Below are 27,598 nucleotides of genomic sequence, written 5' to 3' on the forward strand. Positions count from 1 at the left end.
TTTAGGCCATTAACATGCACACTGATAAAAAGGCTATTTCCATCAAAGTGAAATGTAGGTGATGTGTGATGTTTATGCTTGGTGAATTGCCATAAATAATAAATCAATAATATATGGTACAGCAGAACAGTTTTAGGCACTTTTTTTGGATCAACGCAATCTCATCTGGCTGGCACTTGGTCCTGAATACATTCTGCAGCAGCACAAAATCCCTAAATGCACTCGCTGTCTCTTTCTTTAGTATGTAAAAGCTGGTTCAGGTCAAGAAAACAGCTGTGACATGAAATCAACTTTTATTTCAATTTTACATTTTATTGACACAGTTTAAAAAAAAAAGGTCATATTTAAGGGTTATTTTTGAAAGGATAAGGAGTGATGGTTGTGTGCTAAGGCTGGATTACAATTACAAATAGCAGTATCTTATCTATTGTGAGACAAAATATTAGGAACACTAGAATTTTCCTTAGGTGATGTCCTAGACCAGACTCTAGAACCTAAACATCGATATCTCTACATTGTCACCACTCATCACCACTTCTGTCACATGAAGAGACAGAAAACACTGAAACATAACAACTGTAACTTTTCCAGGGTGCTTTGAAGTACTACTTTTTTTGTTTGTTTGTATTAAATCAGACTTACTATTTGTAAGAATATTAGTGGGAGCTAGTGAAGGGAAGATAATTTTTGGTTCAGTACAACCTAATGCGTGAGATTTTCCCTTGTTTCATCTATTCATATTCCACCAGTTTCCTCTATATTACAAAAGAAGGGATCAGTTTCCACTAAGTCACACAGAGGAACAGACAGGTTTCTTAAAGCCACCAATCATGCTGCTTAAGCCTGTTGCCACTCCCAGATTTGGCATTTCTATTCCGCTATCCATGGTGAGATCTAACATCCCACCTCATATCATCAGAAAATTCTCCATTTGACCACAGATAATTAGCACATTTATCAATCAGAAGGTTGGTGGTTCGATCATTGGCTGTTCCAATCAGCATGCCAAATATCCTTGGGCAAGACACTAGCCCCAAGTTGCCCACCAATGCATCCATTGGATTATGAATGTGTTTGAATTTTAGATAGAAAGCACTCATGTTGAAAAAGCATAGAAAAAAGTCTTGTATGAAAAAGTATGAGCAGGTGAATGAGGCAAGTTGTATAAAGCGCTTTGAGTGCTCAGGTATCGTAGAAAAGCGCTACATAGGAACCAGTCCATTTACCGAACACACACACATACACACACACACACACACACACGTAAGATACATAGAGACTGCAAGAATATCTCATTTCAACTTGAACAAACTGCAGGAACTCTAATGTGTTACCTGTTTCTTTGGTCAATTACCATATAAATAACTTAGACTGTGTATCAAGATTCACTTTAAAAGCCTGTCCTAAGAATAGGAGAGAAAAGGGATCGTGTCAGAGAAAGACAGAGAGTTTATCTGGCTCGCATTACGGAGAGGCACTCAAAATTTATTTCTCTCTCATCTCATTAGAGGTCTGAGTTTCTCTTTCTGGTTTTGTGCTTGTGCACACATTTCCCTGGACTCATTCAGCAACAGTGCACGAGGGGGGTCATCAAAGTAAATCATTTAAATATAACCATAGGATTTAGGCTTCTGACATTGTCAGGATGACTTTCTAAAGTTTAAGGCCCTAGAATAGAGAAGAAAGGTGATATTAGTGCCTTTGAATTTGGCACTGATGCTTTACCAATTTTCTGGGATTTTCCCAAACAACCATTTCTAGGGTTTACAGAGAATGGTCCAAAAAATATCCACTAAGTGGCAGCTCTCTCGGAATAAATGTCTTGTTGATGCCAGAGCTCAGAGGAGAATGGGCAGACTACTTCAAGCTGATAGGAAGGCAACAATCAGTCCAATACCAACTCATTACAACCGAGGTATGTAGAATAACATTTATAAATCCACAAGTCTCCGTTTCTGCCACAACTTTCAGGTGGCAGGATCAGAGGTTTGCACAAAAATCAACACTTCAAGATCATAGATGTGGTGTAATGCTGTGAAGCTGTTGCAGGACCAAATTCAGTGTGCAGCTTTTGGCAATGTGGTGTAATTGGTTACCTGTATCATGGATGATCAGCTGACAAATCTGCAGCAACTGTATCATGTCAATATGGAGCTGCTATCATGTCAATATGGAGAAAAATCTCTGAGGAATGTTTCCAGCACCTTGTTGGCACCAAGGATTAAAGCATTTCTGAAGACAAAAGAGGGTCAACCTGGTATTCATAAGCTATAGTTAATGAAGTGGTGAGTGTATGAAATAAAGGACTAGACAGTGTTGATAAATCTGAGTCATAATTAGATGAGAAACAGATGATAAAAATGCAGACAAAGTTTCTGACTAATATAATTTTCATTCATTTTTGGCCATCAATCTCCTCTTTTAACCTACAGAACCACAGAGAACTCCTTCCTCCTCTACAGCAGTCACCTGGTTGTTCATTGTCTAGTGTTATTTTATAGTATCTGAGTATGTTTGGCCTAACATATTAATTAAATTATTTATGTGATGTGAATTCTCTGACTGCGCTCTACTCTCGGCTTTTCTTTTGCCCAACTCAGTTTGCACATTCTGCTCAACAGCTGGAAGTAAGGGTAAACCAAATGGACATTTGGACTGACTTCAAAGTGTTAACAAACATAATCACTATTATGTAAAGCAATCAGTTCTTATTTTCACATACATGCATACATAAAAGGCTGCACCACCTATGCAATCACTTAAAAGCTGACATCTATTCAGAGGCAAAGAAATTCACGCTTTCGGCTTTCCTGGAGACATTGCGCTTTCCTCATAACTAAAACAAGGATTCATGGTGAGTTTCTTTGGACTCTTTTAATACCTTGAATAAAATGCAACTGGCAACTAAAATGACTGTATTTCTTCTCGTTTCTTGCAATATTTCTTTTGTCAGCACAAGTGTTTTCATCCAAGCAATGATTAAGGAATTAAAGAAGTAAACTTACTAGTGGTACACTAGACTAAAATAAAAATTTATAGTTATTAAAACTTATAATCTACACTATGAACATACACATCATTTGGTAGTCAGTGCTGTGTTGTTGCTCTCCTCTGACCTCCAGGCAGTATAGCATTATCATACTGGAGCAGACAAATGCTTCAGGTCTTTCTCCTAAGTAGATGGTGGTCCTGCTGCTGTCTCCCTCCACTGCTCTGGGAGATGTGAGCAGACTCTCCAATCAGCCTCATTCTTCTTTCTTTACAGCTTTACAGCTACAGAACAGCTGACAGCACATTTTATTGGTTCTTATCAGCCTCAGCCCCTGCAGCAGGAGTCATTTCACATCTTTCAAATCTGATGCCACTTGTCCACAGAAACTCAGGAAACATATGTTATGTGCCTCAGTTCTGAGACTAGCCTTCTCTGTGGGTGGAAGGGTGGAGATTTGGCAGTAATGTCAAATGTCTGCTGTAAAAAAAAATAGTCGTCAGTATTTTTCAAAGTCTGACAACAGCACATTTATTTCACAAATGATTATATCTTGATTGTTTAGATACATCTTCGAACCTTACTTCAAAATTTACCCTTAATAAGGTTTTCAATGGAAAGGAACTTCAGAGATTTCCTTTTATCACCAGAAAGTGATCAGTTTGTGTCTCTCTAAGCAAACTCATTTCTCACTGCCACACACTGCATTTCTACCTCTCCATCTCCTGATTTTTGCCAAAAGGACACTCGGGTAAATACTACACTCTATGCCAGCTAAATACATGAATTAAGGAAGGTAGCTACTAGCTGCTGACTGTCAGCGTCAAAGAAATGCATTTGTCAATCATTTCCTGTGCGGACGACCCTTTAAACACTGAGGTACCTTTAAAAATCAGTCTTAAATCATATGATGAAGGTGGCTTCAGTAAATTTCTTTGTACATTTATATAGAAATACAATAAATACTAAACCTTTAAATGTTGGACAATTAATCAACCTTACCAGACATTCACTGGCAGTCAACAGATTAGATCAACAATAACTGAGTAAAAGCCACATGCTCACTGAGCCACGGATGCTTAATGGACTGAGTGGCGACAGCACTAATTAACATTCACACAGCAATTTTTTAAATTTAAATTAATCATCAAAATGAAGAGACCAGAAAAGAAACAAAGAAAAACAAAGGGTTTGTTCTTAAAGCGGATATTGTGCCCACATTATAACATCTGCAGATCACTAAAACAAAATCTGATTGTAACTGAAGAACAGTTTGAAGTTTCCTGCTTACTCAAGTAACAATTGAATTTATACAATATGAAGCATATTATTTCTTAAAGCTGGTGGCCTTCTTTAGACTGGCAACAAAAGTAGTATATAATGCATTGGCAACAGGTGTATTATATACTATTTTCACATGGTGCTCTTACTTTCTGTAAGACACATAGTTTCCCTTTTAGTTTACTCATATGACACTCAGTATGGAAACATTACAGATTTGCTGACAACTGACATGAGAACAAAGGACCGAGCTGTGTGATCCTGTGAAATCTGTCTGAATTAGTCTGAGGTCCCTCACTTTCATGTCAAATCAAAGATTTAACTTACTGGGACAAGATTCAAATACATCCTAAAAGGCCTTCCAGTTCATAGTTCATAGGTCACCATCACAACTCTCAAAACTAGCGTGCTAACTAAAGACTGTCTGTCTGTCTATTGTTCTAAGGAGCAGGTCAAAGCATCCTGTATTAACTTTTATGCCACATATCAAAAAGGTCTGATACTCAGCTGTCTCAGGGTTTGACTCTTCTGCTCCCTCTCCAGCTCTGCTGAATATCATTGGCGCTTCAATACCAGCCTGACCTACTCATGGACTTCATACTGCTTTATACAGTATCCAGTTCTTTATGATCACTCAAGATGCTAGTAGTCTTATAGAATTTAACAGTCACCAATATGGTAGTAATTAGAAATGCAGGGCCTCAAGCTCCAATCAATTTATGTCATGAGAGGAATTACTGGAGCCTTAATCCTGCTCTAAACAATCATTTGGGGTAATTATGTCATGTAAAACGGATAGCCAAGTCCTGAAAGAAGAGCATGACTACAAGAGGGAACATTCTGAAGTAAAGGAAAGAAGAAAAGTTAAAGTGACAGTGACAAAAAAGAATTTCTAAACCTCCGGCCTCCATCTTTTGTGGTCTCTGTGGTGTGAGATCGCTGCCGGGAAAGGCAGCCACTGTGTCAGTAATAGAAATGCGAAGAGCTTGGCTGCAGACTGAAGAGCAGAAGACAGAAAGTGGCAGACCTATTTGCTCACATCAGGACCTGGAGAAAGCTGTCTCTGTGCATGTGTGGGTTTTTTTTCACACATGAAAGAAAATCATGGCAAATTACAAACTGTCCAATCAAATTAATTTACTATTATCTATCCATGAACAACAGAATACAGAAGAATCACGTTTCTGTAGGTTTAATGGAAACAGATCATTTAAATAGCAAAAACTGAAACCTTGAAACTGGCAGTGATAATTATGATTATCATGTTTAAGTCCACATCACTGTCCCATTTGGCAACACAGAAACACATAGTCAGTTCACATAGTACAGACTGTTACTAGAATATGTGCAGTAATCGCAAGTGATTTCAACAACATTCATACTTTCTATTTTGTTCCGTCAATCTTTTTTTTTTCCATTTAATTTCCAAGAATAGCTCCTACTGGGTGATTGTTTATCTATGACTGCAAGGCAGAACAAATATCTATAGAAGACTGTGACTGTAATGTTGTCTTTCATGTCTGGCAGTGTAAAGGCTTTGACTGTACAGATGATGACTTGACATCTAAAACCAAAAGTCACCATTAGCATGAGTACAGGGCCTGTGTCCAGTGTGCTTTAGCAACGCTGTTTCTTTCCCATCTATTGCATTTTATTTCCTTATGCTTCTCTTGACATGAGCCCTTCACATAAGTTATATTCTTACCCTCCTCATTCCCTATACATTAGCTGTCCCCCACTGTTTAGCTTTGTTTCATTTTGTGTTTGCCATACACCGTTTAAGACAAATCAAGACAAATCTTCAGCCATTAGACATACTGAGTGAATCAGTCACCCAAAAATAAACTCTGCATCTACCACCACAAATACAGCAACTAGAAATTTTCAGCTAACAGAAGTCCAGGGCCAAGACTAAAATCACAGATTGAAATGAGTCCTTCTAAATGTTGCCTTACTTGAATTGTTTCTCAAAGAATTCAGGACACAGAGCATTCAGCTGGCTTTTCAATCTCAAAAATCGACTATAGATATTTCTAGTTTTGCTCTGTGAGTGCACAGCTACAAATAAGCCAGTGCTCCACTTGCTGCTGACTGTGGTTTTAGTGGTCCCCTAGCTTGCAGTAGATCTCCAGAAAAGAAAAAAAGATTTGAATCTCTGCCGCGAGCAGAGATTATGTAGCAGGAGACGCGTGACTCGCTGGAAAGGCAAATAAATCAGGGACAACCACCATTAAAGTTACCTAGCCAGTCTGTTAGCCAAAGTTAACTACTGGTGGACCGCCAGTAAATATTTGTAATGAAAATCCTAATCAGACACTTAAATCACTCTGATCAGGCTAACAAAGTTAGAGTGGCTAACGCTAAAGCAATCCAGAGCTCAGAAACAGCCACAAACCAGCAGCCTCGGTATGAGCAAAGGATCAAAGCAGTTATGAGGAAATTGAAAAAGAGAAAAAAGTTGATGTCCTGTTGTGGTAGAAAGGACCAAAGGCACACGCCGTTGCAGGCACTTGAACATTTTGGGTTTTTTTTAACAGTGTTCTTTCATTTTTCTGCTTGTGCAGCTTTCCAGCTGACTCTCTCCAGTGCAGTACACAGCTCTGCCATCAGGTCCCGGCCGGCGTCCTACAAATATAGGGGAGGCATGACTAGGTGATGGAGAACGGCTGTGTAGATCAGCCTCCCCTGACACCACACCCTGAACCCACTGCTCCACCCCTCCCCTGCAGCTGAACTACAAACCACACCCTCCCACACCTGTTATCTGATGAAGTTACAAACATACTAAAAAACCTGATAATTGTTTTGTGAAATGTAAATTTGCTGCACCTGCTGTTGTTCGGTAAGGTCAAAAGTATGGTGCAGGTACACCGGTTTAATTTTTCATTTAATTATTTGTAGCTTTTCCCAGTAGCTGAGCTCTTTATTTTCAGTTGTTTAAGCTCCTGTAACTTACCATAGTAAGAATTTAACAATTAAGTTCATTATGATAACAATATTCTGCACTGAAGAAAAGGGATTTTTGCTTCTATATGCTGTCACTTAGAAAGCAAATCAAAAATCAGCAAAATTGGTATCAACAGGTCGCACTTACAAAAACATCAGTAATCTGAATAAGCCAAGAAAACTGATATCAGTAATGAATTTTGTCTCATTTTTATTATGTTCTGCTTTATCTTAACAAAAGCTGTGTGTTAGATTTCTACAACACAGAAGTCAAAAATGCCTAGTAGGAACTTAGGATCTACTAATTCCTTAAAAGAAAACTAGATAAATGACTAAATATGTCCTCTCCTCTTTTCTTTCTATGTTCCTGTACGGCATCTCTCTCCCACTGTGAAGGTAATGTGCAAAACAGCCACTATTAACATTACATACTGTCATTTGTCCTAATTAATTAAATGAAACCATCAGGAGAGGGACTCTAGTGCCCTGATGAGGAGGCAAATATGAAGATCAAAGCAGGAAGGCAACTCTTTGAAGAATAGAGTTCTTTTAAAGTAAGTAAAAAAAAAAAAAAAAAAAAGACCTCCAGCTTGGATTCATGTGCTGCACAGACATGAGAACAAAAAAAAGAATCTGTACTTGGTGAAGAAAGATGAGTTTGTTTTACAAAGAAATAGAACACCATATCGATAAATCATAATTCATTTGTAGACTGTCTCTATACAAGGCAATTATTTTTGGGGAAAACATTGCAGGTGGCATTTTATAAGCCACCTATAATGAATATCCCCAACACGTCTACAAAAAAATATAAGACTACCTTACAGACACCCTGAAAGTTCTCCAGCTCCCCCTCCCTCAGATAATGTGATCTCTGATTGACACTTCTGTATGCAGCTTGCCACGGTCTAACCTATAAAATATGCAACAACTAATATGGTAACACAGAGTCAGAGGCCTTGTCCCAGCTGAATTGGCCACATACAGTATTACAGTTTGAAATGAACACTGTGAAAGATGGAAAAGACGCAACTAGGAGGAGGAAGCAGAAGCAGCAGCTGAAGTGACAGACCAAATCTCCATCCATCATTCTTTTCTTTATCAGCAGTGGCTCAGTAAGTAAATGAGCCACATCCCCAGACAGCACAGTTCAGTGCCAGTGCTGATTGTGACTGTAGACAACAGTTGTGCATCTGCCAAGACAACTGTTTGGAGATTTGATGGAATGTGGCTGGCTCTGTTTCGAGGATTTATCATTATCGGCATAGCAGAAAACTTGTTAAAAAAAAAATTATAATAAGATAACAAAAAAAATCAACATTAATCCGATGATAGTAATCAGTTATTCTTAGCGTGTGTGCTACAGTACACCAAGTTTAAAAGCAAACTTCTCATAAGCCTCTGCTCTGAGAAGTAATCTGCCATTTGTGCTTTAAAATTCAGGACAAGCAGTGCGCTCTACATGAGCTGCATAAAAAGAAGACTCGTGGGCGAGGAAAGAGGAGGATGAAATAAAGAGAGGTACAAAGTAATAGTGAAGGGAGACAGACCATTTCTCACCATCAAAGAACTAGTAGTAACATTGCAGTATTCAAACACACTTTAACGTTCTTCAGTCTCCTACTGATATCCTGTGCAATGAGGTGCTTGAGGATGCTTGAGAGCATTACTTTCTGCCAATAAGTAATTTTGAATGTAACAAAAAATTAAAATAAATAAAAAATCCATCTGATTCCCGTTCCACTCGTCACATTTTCCTTCTTCCTATCCCCACTTATCTCTCTTCCTCTCCTCCTTTCCTCTCTCGCTCTCTAGTTGCCCCAATCTGGCACATCACACTATTCCAGGCTACTTGCCAGCATCAGAGCACTGTCAAACTGAATCCAATATGCTTGGTCAGGCCGTATGCTTTTCTAGGTAGCGTGCTCCTATGGGAGACAAAAGAACCAAATTGATTTAACTCTCAGCTCCCGGAGAGGGGCTAAATCAGCTCAATTAGAGCGCTCGCGGTCGAAAGCAAAGTAGATCTGTGAGGTCAGATCACATCAATGAACAGAGAAAAGATCCAGTATAGACTAAATAAGACTGGTAGATTAGGCGAGAATGTGATCAACACTGTCTAGCTTTATAACAGAGGGTGGCTTTCACTCTTCCATAGGTTAGAGTCTACTGGAGTATTGCAAAACCACTCGGGGGCATATAAAACTGCAATTTTTAATACTATTGAGATCACACTGTTACTAAGTATCAAAAACTTCAAACGACATAAACCATCAACAGATGAAAGTGTCAAGTGAGCGCCTCTTGTTTAGGTCTCATCTACAGAGGGGGTTTTTTTCTAATAGATAAAACTGATTTAAACTACACAGAATCACATTTTGGATATTAGAAAACATGCAAACTCTGGCCCTCAAACGACAAGCATCCAGTTTCCCAGAGACCCACCAGTAAGGAAATGTAGATGAAACTTGGAAGCTTTGCTCTGAACACTTGGGAATTGTCTCAGTCTGCTCCTGTCTGCCCTGAACCTCCCTACTAACAGCAAAGGCAAACTTCACCTTCAGTCTCCGTGCAGGCGTGCTGCTCCTGTGCCACTTGTCCGACCCCTGGCATCTATCAAGTTTACAAACGTGTTATGCACCTTGACCTTGCTGAGCAGCGAAGTCTGTCTGACACAGATCATTTAATGTCTAAAGTCATACACTTAGTGATACAGTTTCCTAAGTGCGCAACAGCCACAATTCAAAGGGCCAGGTAACAGAACGAGGCACTAACAGGCAGCTAATACAGCTCCAAACAATTTCCAAACAGCCCAAAACTGCATCACAGCATAGTCTAACTCCTGCTACATTCACAGGGCAAATGAATGAAACTGTCTCTCTTACCTTGAAATCCGAAGAGGAAAGCGAGGAAGGGGATCCAAACGCTGTATATCCAGAAGTAATGCATGGCGTCCTTCAATCAGCTCCAACTGCTCAGCGCTCCTCCAGAAGAAACTGGGTGTCCTGGCGTGGTTCGGGGGTCCGCAGGTGATCTGTTGACCTTGGAGGGTATTGTAGGCTTTCCTCGGCAAATAACGCCTGAAAGTGAACGAACTCAGCGGCAGCTGCCGACAGAAACTGCACAAGTGCTGGAGGAACAACTGGTGGACTCTATCTCACTCTGCCAAGTGGATGCTCGGTGGGCGGCCATTGCTTGGCCTGCGCTGCCATCTAGTGTTTCTTGCAGAAAATAAGAATTTGAAGAGACAACCTGAGCTTGCCATTGGTTCATTATTACCTGAGCTTAATGAGCCATGCGCACATTATAGCAACCCGTTGTCTCAGCGGGCCTCTGAGGAGCGTGTCTCGAATAAATCAAGTTTAACTGAGGTTGTCATGGAAACATCTTTCAGCTCACTAATCCTCACTGATATTGATTAGTATATTAAAGCAACAACAGCAGCAACCAGGCTCATTCATCATCGCCTTTGTTTAGAATTAGGACAATATGTGTTGGTGACATAAAGCGACATACGGATGACATCATTCATCGCATTCATTATTTAAAGCACGCTGTCATTTCTTATTTATTCTTGTTCTGCAAAGTCGGAATATTTGCCATTGTTCATTCTGACTGTCTTGTTAATATGAAACAACAAAGCTTCACAATTAAATATTAATTAACAACTGCCAAATGATTTGTAACGTATACATAATTAAAGTGGGCTTCTGATATGAGGCACTGTTTATTAGTGCGAGACAGCACAGTGGCGTGGGGGTTTTTTCCACCCATTGAAAATAGCTTGCTCTACCTCTCATGGTGATCTCCGACCTCCACGGCTGCTTAGAATAAATGGCATCGTCCTTAAGGTCAGCGGCAACCTGGAAATTGCCAGTAGCACCTCACCCATTGCCGGCAGCATCCACGAAGCAAATATTTCATCACCCTCAGGATGACAGATTGCATGGTTCACTTGATCCTCTGCGTCCAGGACAATAGCAGGCACTTCACCTGGACTGAATGACTTCCTGTCCTGAAGGTCATTGCAACAAAAGCTCTAGAGACTAATTTTCTATGTAATTGTTCACAGCAGTTTGGGGCTACTTTTTTCTAAAATGGTATTTCTATCAGACATTATTTGACGTGAATTGATCACTGTTTAATTCCTCACAGTCTGAACTCTCTCGGAGACTTTCCAATTAATTTTTGTTGAAAGAAAATCAGGATCTGCCAGAAATAATGCTGAAAAGTAATTACTGAAGTGAAGACAGGCATATTTAAAATATTTCTAACACTCTTTGTGCCTGAATATAGCTTTAATTGCTTGAGAACATAATGCTGCTAGAAGATTATCTTTGAAACCTTTATATGAGCATCGTCTGTATGAAGTCACTAATTGACTTGGCGAAACCTCTCTGACCTCTATAACAGTTTACACACAGCATTTGTGCTTAAATCCGCCTAATGCTGCCCTTGTCATGAGGCATCATCCTCACACTGTGAGCACTGCAGAGCTGCTTGAAATAAAGCCTTCAGAATATCTGCAAATCTTTACCTATTGAAATCTCAGAAGCTTTTCAGTGAGCTTCACCTGCCAAGCTCTTGTCCATGTTGCTGCAGAGCCCCCAAGTGTAACACTAACTTTCCACCAGCTAGGGAGCTTTTGTGTCATTAACTATAATCTTTGACCTTTCTGGCATGCTTTTCTTCCACGGATTGAAATGTTTCAGCTGTGGCTTTGATACTATTTTTTTCTTTAGGCATCCGGATCAGAGTCGTCCTTGTGGATAAAGCATCGAACACTTTATCGTGTACAGATATGCACTGTCTGCAACACCAGGCCATGTATGAAGCACTGTTGCCTCTGCAGAATTTGATGATAGAGCTTGCCAGTTTGGTGCAGGATGCTGATCCTCTGTATGTTTGCCAGTTGCGCGCACACACACACAGTAGAACTTTTTTTTTCAGGTTTGGGGGGGGGGATTCATTGCAATCTTTCCCATTTTCAAGTTCCCTTGAATTATTGTTGTGGCTTTACTCTTTTGGCTTGCATTCTCAGTCTGTTTTGAATGTAATGAGAGATTTCCCTCCTGTATACTGAAGTTGTCTTCACTTTCAATGACAGGTTGAGGACCTGAGAATAAACGGTTTAGATGATGGATCGACTCCACAAGGCAGACTCTCATCCACTGACAGGGAAATGTGTGAGTCTTTTTTGCAGTCTTGTTGCATTGTGTTAAAATCTCCCTCTACATAATTTTGTGTGTATGTGTGTGTGTGTGTGTGTGTATGTGTGTGTGTGTGTGTGTGTGTTGGGAGAGGGGTGGGGTGGGGGGGGTAATTGTTTGGAGTCCTTCAGGAAAACACATTTCAGTTTACTGATGGCGGAACATGTTGGTGACAAACTCTTAATAATTCATGCAGCATGAGAAAATGGTTCAACACTTCTCAGAGAACACCGTGTACAGTAGTGCTGAACATTTGCCATCCATCAGTTTTAGATGGTGGGGGAACCGTAGGGCAAGTGTTGAATTATTTAGAAGAGATAAAGACTATGAGAGAAAGTACCTGTAACCAGCTTTAATAACAGCACAGAGCGTGGGAGAGCCCAAGGAGCTGTCTTTATAGTGAATGTTTATACACGTCTCCATGTTTTTATGATAATACTTTGCTGCAGAACAACAAATCCTTTCAGCTGATATCTCCTCACCATAAACCAAAAATGTTAAATGTGCTAATGAGACCGCAGGCTGACAAAGACAGCCCATCAAAATACCAATTTACTGTCTGTGAACTTGTAGTGCTCTGGAGGGGATAAGGCAAACATGCTTAAGGCTAAAAGGCCAGCAGTGAGACTACATCACTACACTGTCACTTCTTTTGCCGTTGACTGTAACAAACTAAACTGCTACTCTGACATTTTCCCCTCTTCATCTTTTCTGACTGTTTTTGCAGCAGTTTTGCATTTGGCCAGTGTCCGTGTCACTAGCATGAGACAATACTTGAATGCTACGATACTTGGGTAATAGGTTGCAGAAGTAGCCCATGCCCCGTGACTGTACATCAGTAAGTGACATTGCCAGAAGGTTTGTTTTGTCTCCCAGCACAGTCTCAATAGCATATAGGAGATTCCAGGAGACAGGCAGTTACTCTAGGAGAGCTTGACAGGCTGACCCCCAAACATTAGATTTCCATCCATCTGACAGCACTAGGTTGTACCTCAGACTGTCCAGGAGCTCCATGATCCCCTGATCCAGATCTTCAGAGGAGATCCTCCATCCACCCTTTTACTGGGAACATTTCCCAGGTGTGCCAGGCATGCATACAAATAAATGAGGCAATACAAACTACTGAGCACCATTTTGAGTTGTTGCAGTGAAATTTCAGCAAAATGGATTAGCCTGCTGAATATTTTTTTTTTACTTTGGTTTTGTGGTTGTTGCCTTCTGTAGGTTGATAATTTTCAGAATTAATTCCTAACTCATTACCCAGTCTCTATCAGTAGAAACATCCAGCATGGTTTTTTTTTCCACCCATTGAAATTGTGACATTTTCTGTCTTCCTTTTTTTAGCTGTGCATAATGGATCACCTCTTTAAAAAGGCTGTCTGTTGTCAATGAGCAAGTATGTGATGCCACAAGCAGTTTCTATTTTAAAAAAAAATAGTTCTGCTATAAGAAATGTATTTATAAATGTATTAAGAAATGTGGTTACCACAAATGGTACAAATTAAATTAGCATTACATTAAATTTCACATTTGCATTTAAATCACAATATTCAGGGTCATTGGGGGGGGGGGGTTCTGCTGAACTCAGCTCAACTGAAACGTGTTTTGCTGTTTTCTTCAGGGTCATGAAACACGGGTGTAATCCAGTTCCAAGGCAAACATTGAAATCCGGAGAAACTGAACTACATCAGTCCATGAATGTGGCCACTCAGTTATTATGACAGTCCTTGGATAGTGAATAGAGAGAAAGTACTGCATGTACTGCTGTGCGTACTATGCACCTGGTCCATTTTCTCAAGAGCCACCACAGGCAGAGACAGTGCAGCAGCAAGCCAAATCTCACCTCAAAGCTCATAACACATGTCTGTTGTACTCTCAACAGTTTTTCTATGCATGTTTATTCATTCCTTCTTATCTATAAAGTGTCTTTATCAAGCCCTCGGGCTGTGTCTTTTCATTCGAAATGAAATGCAGCCTCCAAGAGCTGCAGGATCTCAAGCCAGACAAATTACAGTTATTTAAATTTTTTCTTTTCTGTTCTGTCTTTCATTTTCTCGTCATACCAGAGAGTTTCATACTCTTTAAAAGTCATCTGTATCCCAGATGGAAAAAGAAGATAGCCTAACATGAGAGAGTATGACAAAAGGGTGGATGTGGGGTTTGAAGATGAACCAGACAGAGTGTCGAGACATCGCTTCTCATCCACCGAATTTGAAGTGGAAAATCTGGTCAAGCTTCAAATGCTAATTAAAAGATGAATACGAGTGTTGAAGATGCTGTTAAAGACATTTGGAAATAAAAAAAATCAAAGTGTAGTGGAAACTTATAGGAAGTTGTGAACTTTATTGATTAGAATTTATTAGATTTATACTTGACCTTTGTTTTCAGATCTTTTCGGTTGATGTGCATGTAATGGACTCATAGGGGATGCTGAGTGTATTGTGCCAGTTCACAGCGACAGTTGCCTCAGGGAACTTTATACTGCAAGGTGAAGACCCTACATATTACAGAGAAAATATAAACATTCAAGGGATCTCCAGCAGGGTCAGGAAGGGCCAGCTATCTATCACAACCAGTTGAGTAGAATGAAAAAAGCAAAGAAAAAAAAGAGCATGGAGAGACGAGGCAAAACACAGATGCTATCACGAGTGAGGATCGGGTGAGACGCAGCCAGACCAAGAAAAACACATTTTTAAAGAGAATATCATGCCAATGGTAGTGAAGCTCAGGGCAAAACAGCAGCCTGCAAAGTTACTGTATGTCATTTTGGATAATCATGCAAAACTGAAATATTTCTACAAATTCAAAAACAAGGAAATTTTTTCGCTTTCTTCTAGAGTTTGCTTACAAATAATTTGCATGTAAAGGTTTTACAATTGCTTATATGCACTTTTAAAAAATCAATCAATAAATAATTCATACAAAAAATGTCCTGGTAGGTTTGTGCCAGTGTATTATCAGTTGTTTTTAGCAGATGCTTCCATAAATGATAAAATATAGAGGAAATAATCCTTTAAAAATTCATATGGAAAATTCATTTTAAAATGGTACACTGTGGCATGTAGATGACTGCATTCTTCTGGTTACATTCAAGCAGCATACATAATATACATATAAATACATATATATATATATATATATATATATATATATATATATATATATATATATATATATATACACACATATTTTTTTTTCTCAAATTATTCCTGTCTGCGGTTCAGCCTCATTCTTCTTCCAGGGACCTCAGCCAGTGTATTGTCCAGTCTGTTGAGCAGGTGATTGGCTGTCAGCTGTACTCTCAGAAGAAAATAAAGCCGAGATAGAGTTGCAACAGATCCTGCTTACTCAGTCATCCACACCATCCTCGAGCATCCCTCTGGGAGATATATACATATATATATATATATATATATATATATAACCTGCATTAAATTCATGGTTCCAACCACAACGCCTGCTTTCTCCGTCCTCCTCTAGCTCTCAGTTTTCAGTTTTTCCATGTGTTCACTGTTTACTCGCTAATATTGCTGGTTCCGGAGAGCGTCTCGCATCTGCTCATTAACTGACTGACTGTGTCACCTGCCACCTGCCAGCCCAGCTGTTCTGCATTTGTTTGCTAATACTCTCAGTACATGGAGGGTTTCTTTGTGACACCTTGATTGTCTGATATGCCTGACTTGACCGTGCTGTCTGCTCTGTTTCCTGCCAACTTGATTTCATGGATGTGTAGTTCTATTAACTGCCTTAGGCCCTATGTGTAAAGCATCTTCAGCTTACTTCTCAGAATCGTGCTGAACGTTTGAGGGGAGATCGATGGTGAGAGTTACGGTGAAATTTCCAACATACACAGTAAACACAAACTTTGACAAAATCTTTCAGATTGAAATGAGCAAATTTGGGGAGAATGTCAGCTACTACTTTCTGCACTGAAACAAATCTTAAGTTAATTTAGGGGGAATGGACATTAAGATGAAAAAAGACTAAAAGAAGCCAATACTGAAAGGTTTCCATTTTGAGGTAGAAAAGATAGAGTGCTTGAGCTCTCTGAAGGGGCCAAAAATGTAGAGATTTTGAGGCTGCCTGTAGGGAGATGTATGATGGATTCCTTTGGTCAGATGAGAACAACTGGAAGGAAATCAAGGCAGATTGGGGCGGCCAGAGGAGCTTTTAGAGTGAATAAAATAGCTGCTGATGTGAAAAAAAAAAGGCAGGGAAAATGTCTGGGGCAGGCAGGTGAGAAGGTTGAAAAGGGTGGTTGGGAATTGCTGATCATCAGCTTTAAGAGTGAATTGATGATTTGCACAAAAATGCAGTTGAAGACGTCGATCCAGGAATGATGAGGGCAGTGAATCACTGAAACAAGTGAAAGAAAATGAAAGCAGAAAAGAAAACTGAAGCTCTGCACGTGTATAAGGGGGAAGCGTGGATGTTGTTGCAAGGCTGTGAATTTAAGGAGGTGGTTTTAAAATATCCATTGTTCCACATACAACACAGAACAACTATATGCAGGAGTACAAAGTAAGGTATAAGGTATTAAAGATCTTTTTTCAACTGGCTTTCCCTTTGTGCATTTCTAATACAGCTTCAGATCATACCAGGTCACAAAGGAAAGTCAAAAAAGGGGAGACAATTTATATCTGGGAAAGAATAAAGATAGACTGAGAATGGAAACGGTGAAGAAGAATGAGCTTGAAAACTGTTGTGTGACAGGTGGCAAGACCTTGACACTAGACTTAAACTTGATTCTGTCATGTCGTTACAATATCCTGCCTTTCCTGTGATACGATAATACTCTTTCTTCTCTTTCTCCTTCGTGTAACTGGGGGAATTTGTAGGCAGGTAACAGAAAGATAAGGCTGATGGGAAGCTTAAATACATAGATAACAGGGGACAAGAGGGCAGCAATTGTTTTCCATTTGACTGCAGCTGTCTTCTAAACATTGGATTACATTATTAATGTTAGTGTATTAAGGCGCACTCTCTGTCACCCACCAAGACAGACAAAAAATTCATCTTAAAGAGGAAAAATTATCCTAAAAACATAGACATGAGACTGTCCTCCCAAGAAAATAACTCCAAAGGGATCCATTTGCCATTGCATGTCAATAACATAAACTTTAGCTATTTTTAGGCATTAATAGTCTAAGGTTGAAATGTAAATAAGTAAACTGTATGCTGAAGTCAAACCTTTAGATGGGTTGGAATACGGCAGCCCGTTTAAACCAGACAGACAGACAGACAGAGATTTCATTCCAGCCCAGCTACAATCTTGTACAAACCCCTCACAAGTTTTGCTGCCTAATATAATTATTTCTTTTATTAAATGTATTCACTTAAACCTGAACAAACAACTACTGAAAACATAGGTAAGCAGTGTAGCATCACATCTACTCCCCCATCACACTCTTTTACAAGTGAAAACACGTCTCTATATTTCAATATTTTAGTAAAAAATAGTTAGAGTGCAAAATCAACTTTAATTCTAAGGAAGCTTTGTAAGCAAAAATGCATTCATCCATGTATGGATGCATACCTGCTAATAAAGCTAAGCAACAGACAAATAAAATACTAGTATTCCACTTCTCACTTGGTTAGTACGATTAATTAAGCACATCTATAAGCCACGATGAGACTGTGCTGTGTCTTTTAAATCTAGTTATTATTTTATTCGTTATTAATTTATTTTCTGCAGCTATTTATGTCACTAATTTAATCTAACTTCTATTTTAATAACTAAAGATTTCATTTTCCTAAGTGGTATTTGTCATTTCTTAAATCACACAGATCCAAAATTACAGGTGTGTGTCTCTGCCAGTGTGGAACGGGTATGTTGTTTACAGCGAGACTTTGGTTTGCTTGTACCCACACCTGGCATTGTTGTGCTGGATAAAACATACCAAATGGTGTCTTCTTTACCCACTGAGATGTTTTGATATGGTATCTCTAGCTAAGTCAAGTGGAAGCAAAGCACGGTACATTTATGTATTTGAATTTCTGTCTGTGTGAGCATGTACCTAACTGTGTTGTGTTAAATCCCACTCACAGCGTCCACATTTACTTCCCTTTTCTTGTGCAGTCTGTCATTTCATTTTTTTATGACTTTGTCCAACAATTTGTTCTTAATTATCTGACATTATTGTTTTCAATTCTTGCATTTATTAGTGCTTTTTAAAATTGGAAATGTTTTGAGAGGACTCCAGTCAAAAGCACCGAATTCCAGATCTAGAGTTTAAGTAAAAGGAACTCTCGAGTTTCATTTTAAAGAGGAAAGACTCCATTGCTTTATTCAGTCATCAGAACATTGGAGACATCCATATATTTTTACCTGAGAAAGCTGGGGTATGCCCTGGTCATGCCACATATGAAAAGAAGAGCTGCTTTACAATCTCTGATCAAAGCAATGACCTTGCTGAGAATGAGGAAAACTCCATCTGCTGATGTGACTTTTCAACACTCAGCTGGAAAAGCTACATGATAGAGGTGTCACCTTTGGTCCCAAAACACAGACAGTAAGGTAGCAACTATTTATCCCTCCTGTCAAAGTCTGCCCTGAGTATAGCCTGTAGTGTATTTAGCTTTAGTTGTTTTTAATTGTTTCTGGTCCCTGTGCAACTGCAGTGACAGCCTGGGTCACATAGTGAGAAACAAGTCATATTTATTCTTGGTGGCCTCAACACGACTGCCCTTTGTCACAAATTCACTGTTCATAATTTATGGAAAGAACTTGAAGGCACAGCCCAAATGTAGACTCGGGATCTCATGTTTGCAGATGATGTGGCTCTCTTGGCCTCATCAGGAGATGACCTCTAGTTCGCACTGGTTGATCTATGTTCCTACCCTCACCTATGGTCAGAAACTGTAGGTAGTGACTGAGAAAATAAGTGTCACGGTTCTGGGTCAATTTTGACCCAGCTTTTTCTGTTTCTGTTTTGTTTTTCTAAATATATGATTTGTTTGGGTTTTTGAGTTGTGCTGGTTTGATTTTGTATTAAGGGTTATTCTTGGTTTTGTTCATTTTACATTAGTTGGTGTTCTGGCCTTTAGTTTAAGCCACTGTCTTCTGTTTTATGTGTCATATTCTTTCTCTCTTTCTCTCTGTGTCAAGTTTGCATTTTTGTGATTTGTTTCTGATTTCCTGTTTTACTTTGAAAGTTCTTGTCTCATGTCAGTGTGTTCAGTTTTACTTCTCCCCTGTCTCGTTAGCCTAATTTCTCCCAGCTGTGTCTCCCTCCTGTTGCCCATTCCCTGATTACTCCCCTGTGTATATAAGCCCTGTGTTTTCCTGTGCTCTCTGTTGTGTCGTACCTTCAACTTGCTGTGTGTTTGTTATGTCTGGTCCACCAGCACCTCTGTTCAGTGTCTTGTTTTATTTTTGCCTTGCTTTTTATGAGTTTTATTTTATGAGGAGTTTGTCCAGCAATAAAGCTGCATTTTCAGTTTAAATCCCGTCTCCAAGAGTCCTGCATTTTGGGTCCACCACTTCTGCCTGCCTGCCACACAGCCCAACCATGACAGAACAATGCGACCAGTACATGGACCCAGCGGGCTTATCCCGGGAGCACAACCTGTCCCGCATCCAAGGACCGATGATGCGGATTTCCACCACCTCAGACATCAAGGCTAGGATGGTAGGAATAAACGCCATCGAGGCTATCTTAATGAAAAACTGTCATTTTCACCAACTCCCGGAAGTGACAGGCCTGATTAAGGAGCTGCAACGAGCCCGGGACACACTACAGGCCCAGGAGCTAGCAGACCTTGTCCAGTCCCGGCGATCCACGCAGCAACAGCAGAGCAAGGATCTCCCTGCGGCACAGCAGCAGCAATCACCGCCAAGGAAAGGCATTTCTAGGCCGCTACCACAGAGTTCTTCTCCCTTGATCGTGGCTCAAGAGTTGGGAGTTCGCCTTGTAATCGGAAGGTTGCCGGTTCGAGCCCCGGCTTGGACAGTCTCGGTCGTTGTGTCCTTGGGCAAGACACTTCACCCGTTGCCTACTGGTGGTGGTCAGAGGGCCCGGTGGCGCCAGTGTCCGGCAGCCTCGCCTCTGTCAGTGCGCTCCAGGGTGGCTGTGGCTACAACGTAGCTTGCCATCACCTGTGTGTGAATGGGTGAATGACTGGATGTGTAAAGCGCTTTGGGGTCCTTAGGGACCATAAAGGCGCTATATAAATACAGGCCATTTACCATTTACCATTCACGTCCTGCTCTGACCACCATTTGCCAGCCTCATTCTTGGCAGCAATGCTTTCAGAGGATGAGGAGCGTTTCCTTCCTCGTCTGGAAGGAAACGACGGCCGCGCCACTGGCGAGTCACCCCACAGCCGGACTTCAGGAGGTCAAAGCAGCCGGCTGTGGTGAGTGAAAAGGATACTTTCTTTCAGTCGACCTCCGTTAAGTCTCCTGCAGCTCAGTCGACCTCAGTGCACTCTCCGGTTCAGTCGATCTCAGTGCACTCTCCGGTTCAGTCGACCTCAGTGCACTCTCCTGTGTTGGCAGCACCGTCTGTTCAGCCACCAGCTCCACCCACTCATTTTCAGGAGGAGGATAGCCCTAAACAGATTTTTGTCGCTCCTCAAGACCTGGCCAACTTAGAGACTTTTACTCTCTTCAGGGCCTCCCCAGAGAATGAATATCAGCATTCAGTTGACTCTGGACCCCTGGACACGAAGAAGCCAGCGCAACCTGTCTTTCCTGGGTGCTCAACAGGACTGTCTCAGCAATTGGTCTCTGCTGAGAGCTCTGAGGAGTTAACTCTACCACCTCCGTTCCACACTGGAAGCTCCAATGAGCTCATTCGGCCAGCTAAGGACTGCATCCTGCTGTCACTGCCTGAACAGAGCCACTGTCCTGCGCAGCTCCAACCAGCTTCACCTCTGCCAGAGGTCTCCGCGCCGGCTGGTTCTGATCCGTCCCTGCCAGAGGTCTTCGCGCCTGCTGGTTCTGATCCGTCCCTGCCAGAGGTCTTCGCGCCTGCTGGTTCTGATCCGTCTCTGCCAGAGTTCTTCGCGCCTGCTGGTTCTGATCCGTCTCTGCCAGAGGTCTTCGCGCCTGCTGGTTCTGAACCGTCTCTGCCAGAGGTCTTCGCGCCTGCTGGTTCTGTTCTGTACCCCCCAGAGGTCTCCGTGCCTACTGGCCCTGTACCTGCCTCCGCTGGAGGGTCCAAGGGACCTGTTCAGCAGTCTCTCCGCTGGAGGGCCCGAGGGGTCCGTTCAGCTGCCTGTCTCCGCTGGAGGGCCCGAGGGGTCCGTTCAGCCGTCCGTCATTGCTGAGGGGCCCGAGGAGCTGCTTCTGTCGTCTGTCCTCGCTGAGGGGCCCGAGGAGCCGCTTCTGCCGTCCCTCACTGCTGAGGGGCCCGAGGAGCCGCTTCAGCCATCGGTCATTTATGAAGGGTCGCAGGAATCGCTCCAGCACCTTGAGTCCGCTGACGGCTCTGATCCCACTCAGCCACCTCCTGTGTTTCCACCTACGGTTTCCACACCGTCGCCTGCAGTGCTTCCAACAGCTTTTAAAACTCCGCTGCATGCAGTGCCACCACCTGCTCCATCGCCTGTGGCTTCCACACTGTCGCTTGCTGTGCCACCACCTGCAGCTGCCACGCTGCCGTATGGTTCCGCAGCTGCCACGCTGCCGTCCGGTCCTGCCTCGTCCGGTCCTGCCTCGTCCGGTCCTGCCTCGTCCGGTCCTGCCTCGTCCGGTCCAGCGTCTGCATTAGCTTCAGCTTCGCCTGGTCCAGGGATAGGGAGGATCTGTGCTGACGGACGTGTGTTACTGACCTGGTAGCCTGGCTGCCCCTGGGTGGGTCCGGGGCAGGCGTGGGGTTCTTGGGGTGCTCCATCTCCGGGCTGGGGCCCTGGCTGGGCCTTGGGGGCTTGGGTCCTGTTTGGTGTGTCACCAGGGTTGTGGGCGGGTGGGTGTATGGGGGCTCAGCCCTGGCGTGGGGTGCCGCGAGTGCATTGAGCCACCTGAGGGGCTCTTCAACTGGTGGGGGAGGCTGTTACATCTTTGCAGGAGGTCTCCTCTCTCCAGGAACTCACTCTGCAGGTGGGGGAGAGATATAGGAGAGGTGGAGGAAGAACTCAGCCTGGGTGTCTATTGTCTTGTGTAGTCTGGGAGATGAGTGAATTATGGGGTGGGTCTGCTTCTCCACCCAAGGGAAGAGGGTAACACTACCTGAGTCTGGGTGCAGTTTCCCCCTCTAGGGGCAAGGGTATCTAGACCTGGGGTATAGAGTACGCTTGGGGAGTGTGATTGTGTGTACAGTGTCTATTTATGTCTGTCTCCACGTTGGTTGAGTGTGGAGTAATTGCATATGAGAGCATGAGGGTGGGAATGGATGTTTGTATCTGTGTGTGCCTGTTTGTCTGTGTCTATATGTCAGGTCGGGTATCAGACGCCACCTCTCTAGGGTCATCTCAGGCCCTCCAATAGAGGCCTATCTCCCCCCACTACTCCCCTTGCCAGTGGCAGACGTCCTCGGACATTGGTGCATTGGTGGTTCTTTGTGTCCAGGGATGGGCATTCAGATACGCACCGGCTCACTCCTGGTGGCTGCTTGTCGGGGCCTGGAACCTGGGGCTCGCTTGGGCCCCTTCGGGGGTGGGGTGCCGTCGGCCTCTGGGCCTGGGGCTCGGTCACTCTGGCACAGCTGGCTGCCGGCGGAGCTCACGGGCACGTCACTGCAACCCCCCTGGCTTCTGCTCCGCCGCTGCTGAGTGACTCCTCATCTAGGGCTCTCCTCAGCTCTTTCCGGGAGAGTGGCACGGTTGCCCCTCCGTTGGTCTTCCTTGGTCTCTTGTGCTCTGAGGGTCTCTGGATGTCTGGAGCCTGGATCTCCTCCATACCTGCTTCATGCCCTGGAGGACGGGGCTATGGCCCCCCACACCCTCTAGCAGATCATTACATGAAGGAACCTTTTAAAAACAAGCGCGCTCATGCTCACAGGTGTACACACGGGTGCTCACACACACAAACTACACCCTTTTTGGCTCCTACCTCAAAGCACACTGTGCGCTGTTGATCTTGCATGCTGCACAATAATATTCAATATTTAGTATTTACTGTTATATTCACATAGATCATCGCGATGATGTTGTTTATTATATTGCTCTCTTTTTTTTGCTTGTTTTCGTTTTTCTTTCTCAACAGGTGATCCAGGTGATTGATATATGTATTTTTTTGTCTCTTTGTTTTTGTTTTTTGCCCTTTATCACCGTTCCTCTTCCCCGATGTTTTTCTTTCCCTACCTCTCTTTGTCCCGTGTGTAGCAAGTGAAGATAAAATAAAATGAACAATAAAAACAAAGGTCAATCAAATGGACCAATACGGCAAGGCCGGGATGGTCCGTTTGGTAAAGTAAATCCGTTGGGCATCTTTCTTCGCCTTTAGACAATAATTCTGATGGCAAAAGAACCAAACGGGACAGGCAAAAAAAAAAAAGACGCCCAGGGCAGACCCTGGCAGATCCTTTTTCGATGCCTGGTGTTTATTGTATTTTAATTTCAATCATTTTAATACCTATATAATTCCAACACAATTAATGTTTAATTAAAATTAACAAAAGCTGAGTGATATCAGGAAAGAAGACAGTAAAGAAACATTAACGTAATACTGTGAGTTGTAGATTTCATTTAAAAAAAATATGCAAATTAACTATCTTTTTAATAATTGTAATAATAACAATAATATTTTAAATTACATTAATGACATAATAATGCTTTGAGAAAAAATAAGTTTAGCTGTCATTATTATTTGCTATTATATTTTCTTCTTGCAGTAAATTATGCTGTAAGAATCTATTTATGTCAAATGTGTCAGTAGAATGAGGCTAAAGAAGCAACTTTTTTGTTATTGGTGAAAAAACATGGTATACAAGTGTTTCAGAGTTGGGCTGAAATAAAATGGATGCACCCTGAAACTGCAATTTGTTAACTTCTTGTTCAGAGGACACTAAAGATGGACAGGAAATACTAGGTGGCAACGCTATGGAACCAGACAGGCAGACAAACACAAAGAGCCGGCAGACGCAGAGTCCAAGAACAAGCAGGAGACTAAAAGCCTGAGGTAACTGCCAGAGACTGCAGCCTCAAGAATTAAGCCTCCCGTGACAATTTGGCAAATGAGGTATGGTGGGAGTATAACTGCAGGCAGTAATGAGGTGAGTGGAAGCAGGTGAGTTGATTGGGAAGTGGGAATAGACGACAAATGATTAGGGCTGTGGTTGAACAGTCAGGAAAAAATGTCTTTCCTAATCACTTTTTCTTGACCTTGATGAAAAACATAATGAGTTCAAGGAAAAATGTGAAGGACAGTTCAGAATAGACTCACACTAGACTATGTGACATCTTTAGAACTTACCACGCAGTTAGAAACCATCCTAAGCAAAACTGACTATTCAACCCAGTCATTCCTGATGGTTGTGGTTAAAGCTGTGTGTTTTGATGTAACCTTTTTGGACCATTGTTTCCCTTGTGACATATAAAAGTGTGCAACACACAGCTGAATTATATAAATCGTGGTCATCATAACTTGTTTTAGTTTGGATGAAGTGAACAATTTTGCCCTTCACTGTGCAAATTATAGAAAAAAAGTATACATGATACAGTTTTTGGACAACAGTACCTAGCCACCTACACATAATCCCTGCCGGAGCTGCTCGGCTATGAGAACCCATGCCATGAAGCTCCCGGCATACAGTCCTCGTGCTGATGTTAATGTCAGAGGAGGTTTGGAACACTGCAGTTGTTGAGTCAACAGAGTGTTGGAGACTTTTATGCTATATAAAGATTTTAAAAAGCACTCAGCTACCCCAGTCTGTAGCCACTCCATAGCCACAGAGTAGGACCAGAACAGGGACCAGATACAACAGTTCTATTTTGCAATAATACCACTTACTGTTGATCATGGAATAGCTGGTAGAAGAGAACTGACTTGTTCAAATGGTGGCATCCAACACAAATCTTTGTAAAGGCAGAGAGCATGGCTGGATGTCTGATGTTATACACCTGTGGCAGTGGGACTGAAAACACCCAAATTTAAACATTCAGAGGTGTGGCCCTATGCTTTTGTTGACATTATGCCATGTTGTAAAATCTATTGAAAATGAATAAATACATTGTCATGGCTTCTGTAATGCTGAAATATAAAGCAGTAGGTCATGCAAAAGCAAAGAACAGCTGATGCAACTGTATATGTTGCATATGACTGAGATTTCTTTTAAACTGAAAGCTCAGAAGCAAGAATGTATCGTTTTGTTGAAGGGCCATTACCTCAACTCCTCTCTCCTCCTGTCTCTTCTTTGTCTCCTCCACTTGAATCTCACGTGGGAGAGACTAAAATGAGAGAAGGAGAGAAAGTGAAGACCTTACTTGAACCTCTGGGGAGTTAAAGAGGTGATGGAACAGAAAAGAAAATGGAATTCTCATTTAGATGACACTTAACAAATATTTGGCACCAAAATGTTTGTACTTTCCATCTTCAGTATTCATCAGAATCACAAACCTTGACTTCTAATCCGGCAAGAAAAGCAGATTCACTGACTAATGCTGTTAGAGTTTTACTGCATGTGATCTATTGCTTGGTAGCAGCTTTCTGTCATTACCATATTGATTATTTCAGTGAAACATTCAGATTAATATTTGTTCCTCCAAGCCAGCCCTCTTGTCCTGTCAAAAAAGGAAAAAAAATGCTCGAGAAGTTAGCCAACCCTGAGTTACTCCAGCAGAAAATTAAATGTCAGAACTTATAAATTGACCACTTTAAAGTCTTTCCTTTGGCTCGTTGCTCTGACTGTAGGATATTTGATGGTGTATGTATACAGGAAATACATCCTAATCATCACATCACAATATATACAATGAATGTTTTCTCTCGTATGTTGTATTAGTTAGTTACAGAAGCGAGAAAGATCTTTCTCTCTTTGCAGGATGTGTGCTGTACTGCGTTCACTTCCAGTTTCAGTGAAGGGTTAGCTTTTCTTTTTTTTTAATTCATTTTCACTAAACAAACTTTTACTTAGCTCATCTCATGCTCGGTCAAAGTTTAAATTGTTTTTTTGAAGGCATTCTCCTCATCTAAACTCTGAACCTGTCCATCAGTCTGCTGAACCTGTTTCTATCTCCTCATTTTCTTTCTTCTCTCTCATTCCCATTCTATTCATTCTATCCCAGATGGACTGCTTTGACCCCAAACTCAGGGGGGTTAACAGCATCCATATAGCTTCTGTAACTCCAAAGACCAAATAACAAAACTCACAGAAAACATGTTGGGGGTTTTTTCCTTTTTTTTTTTTTTTTTTTTGGTCTTTGTTGCCATCCTTCAGTGCACTTTGGGGGAAAACCTGTTTTTTGTTTTTGCTGTTTTTCTTTGTTACACTTTTTATAATGGTTTGTGCACCTTGTCAGAACATTAACTTATCCTTGTAAAGAGCCTACAGCAGGGAATAATAATTGTTTGTTCTAGTTATGTAGCCCACAGGCATGATTGATACATCATTTGGCATCCAGTAGTAGTTAACATCAAAGCAGTGACCTGAGTTCCCCTCAGCTCTCAAATGAAATGTCTACCTATAGCTTCTGTAACTATAAGACGGTGGTAAATAGACTAATTCTTATATAGTGCTTTTCTACCCTCCCGGAGTACTCAAAGCGCTGTATACAACATGCCTCATTCACCCATTCACACAAGCACTTCTAATCTACATTCACTCTTCGATGAACGCATCGGAGGACAACTTGGGATTAGTATTTTTTCCCAAGGATATTTGACATGCAGACTGGGGAAGCCAAGGATCGAACCACCAACCTTCCAATCAGTAGCTGATCTGCGCTACCACCTGAGCCACAGACACTCCAGACCAAAGAATAAAACTCACAGAAAACATGTTGTTGTTGTTTTTCTTCTTCTTGCTTTTGTTTGTCTTCCTTGCCATCTTTCAATGCACTGTGGGGAATAACACTGAGTATGTTTAACTTTTGTCTGATCCCTGTGATTGGTCATGTTTTTGAGTTTGTGTATTTTGATTTTTTTATTTTTGTTCAAGGGTTGGAGTCAGTATTCTGATAATGGATTTGTGTTTTGTTTTTTGTTTTTTTTATACTGCCTCCATGTTCCGTGTGAGTTTCCTCTTCTCTGTATATAGTTGGATTCTTTTTCCTGCTTTATATCTCGTCT

The 27,598-nt window shown here is 41.6% G+C and overlaps 1 long non-coding RNA gene across 2 annotated transcripts; it reads left to right on the forward strand.

Moving 5' to 3' along the window:
* Window positions 1–7,036: 7,036 nt before the first annotated feature.
* LOC102080820 (uncharacterized) lies at window positions 7,037–14,485 on the forward strand. 2 transcript variants are annotated; one of them, XR_003213691.1, is made up of 6 exons: window positions 7,037–7,112; window positions 7,613–7,770; window positions 11,959–12,115; window positions 12,324–12,402; window positions 13,771–13,822; window positions 14,048–14,485. It is a non-coding gene; the product is annotated as an uncharacterized LOC102080820 (long non-coding RNA). The 2 variants fall into 2 exon arrangements; XR_003213690.1 differs by lacking the exon at window positions 11,959–12,115.
* Window positions 14,486–27,598: the final 13,113 nt, after the last annotated feature.

The sequence above is a fragment of the Oreochromis niloticus genome, linkage group LG14 (assembly GCF_001858045.2).
Source record: "Oreochromis niloticus isolate F11D_XX linkage group LG14, O_niloticus_UMD_NMBU, whole genome shotgun sequence".
NCBI classification, from domain to species: Eukaryota; Metazoa; Chordata; class Actinopteri; order Cichliformes; family Cichlidae; genus Oreochromis; species Oreochromis niloticus.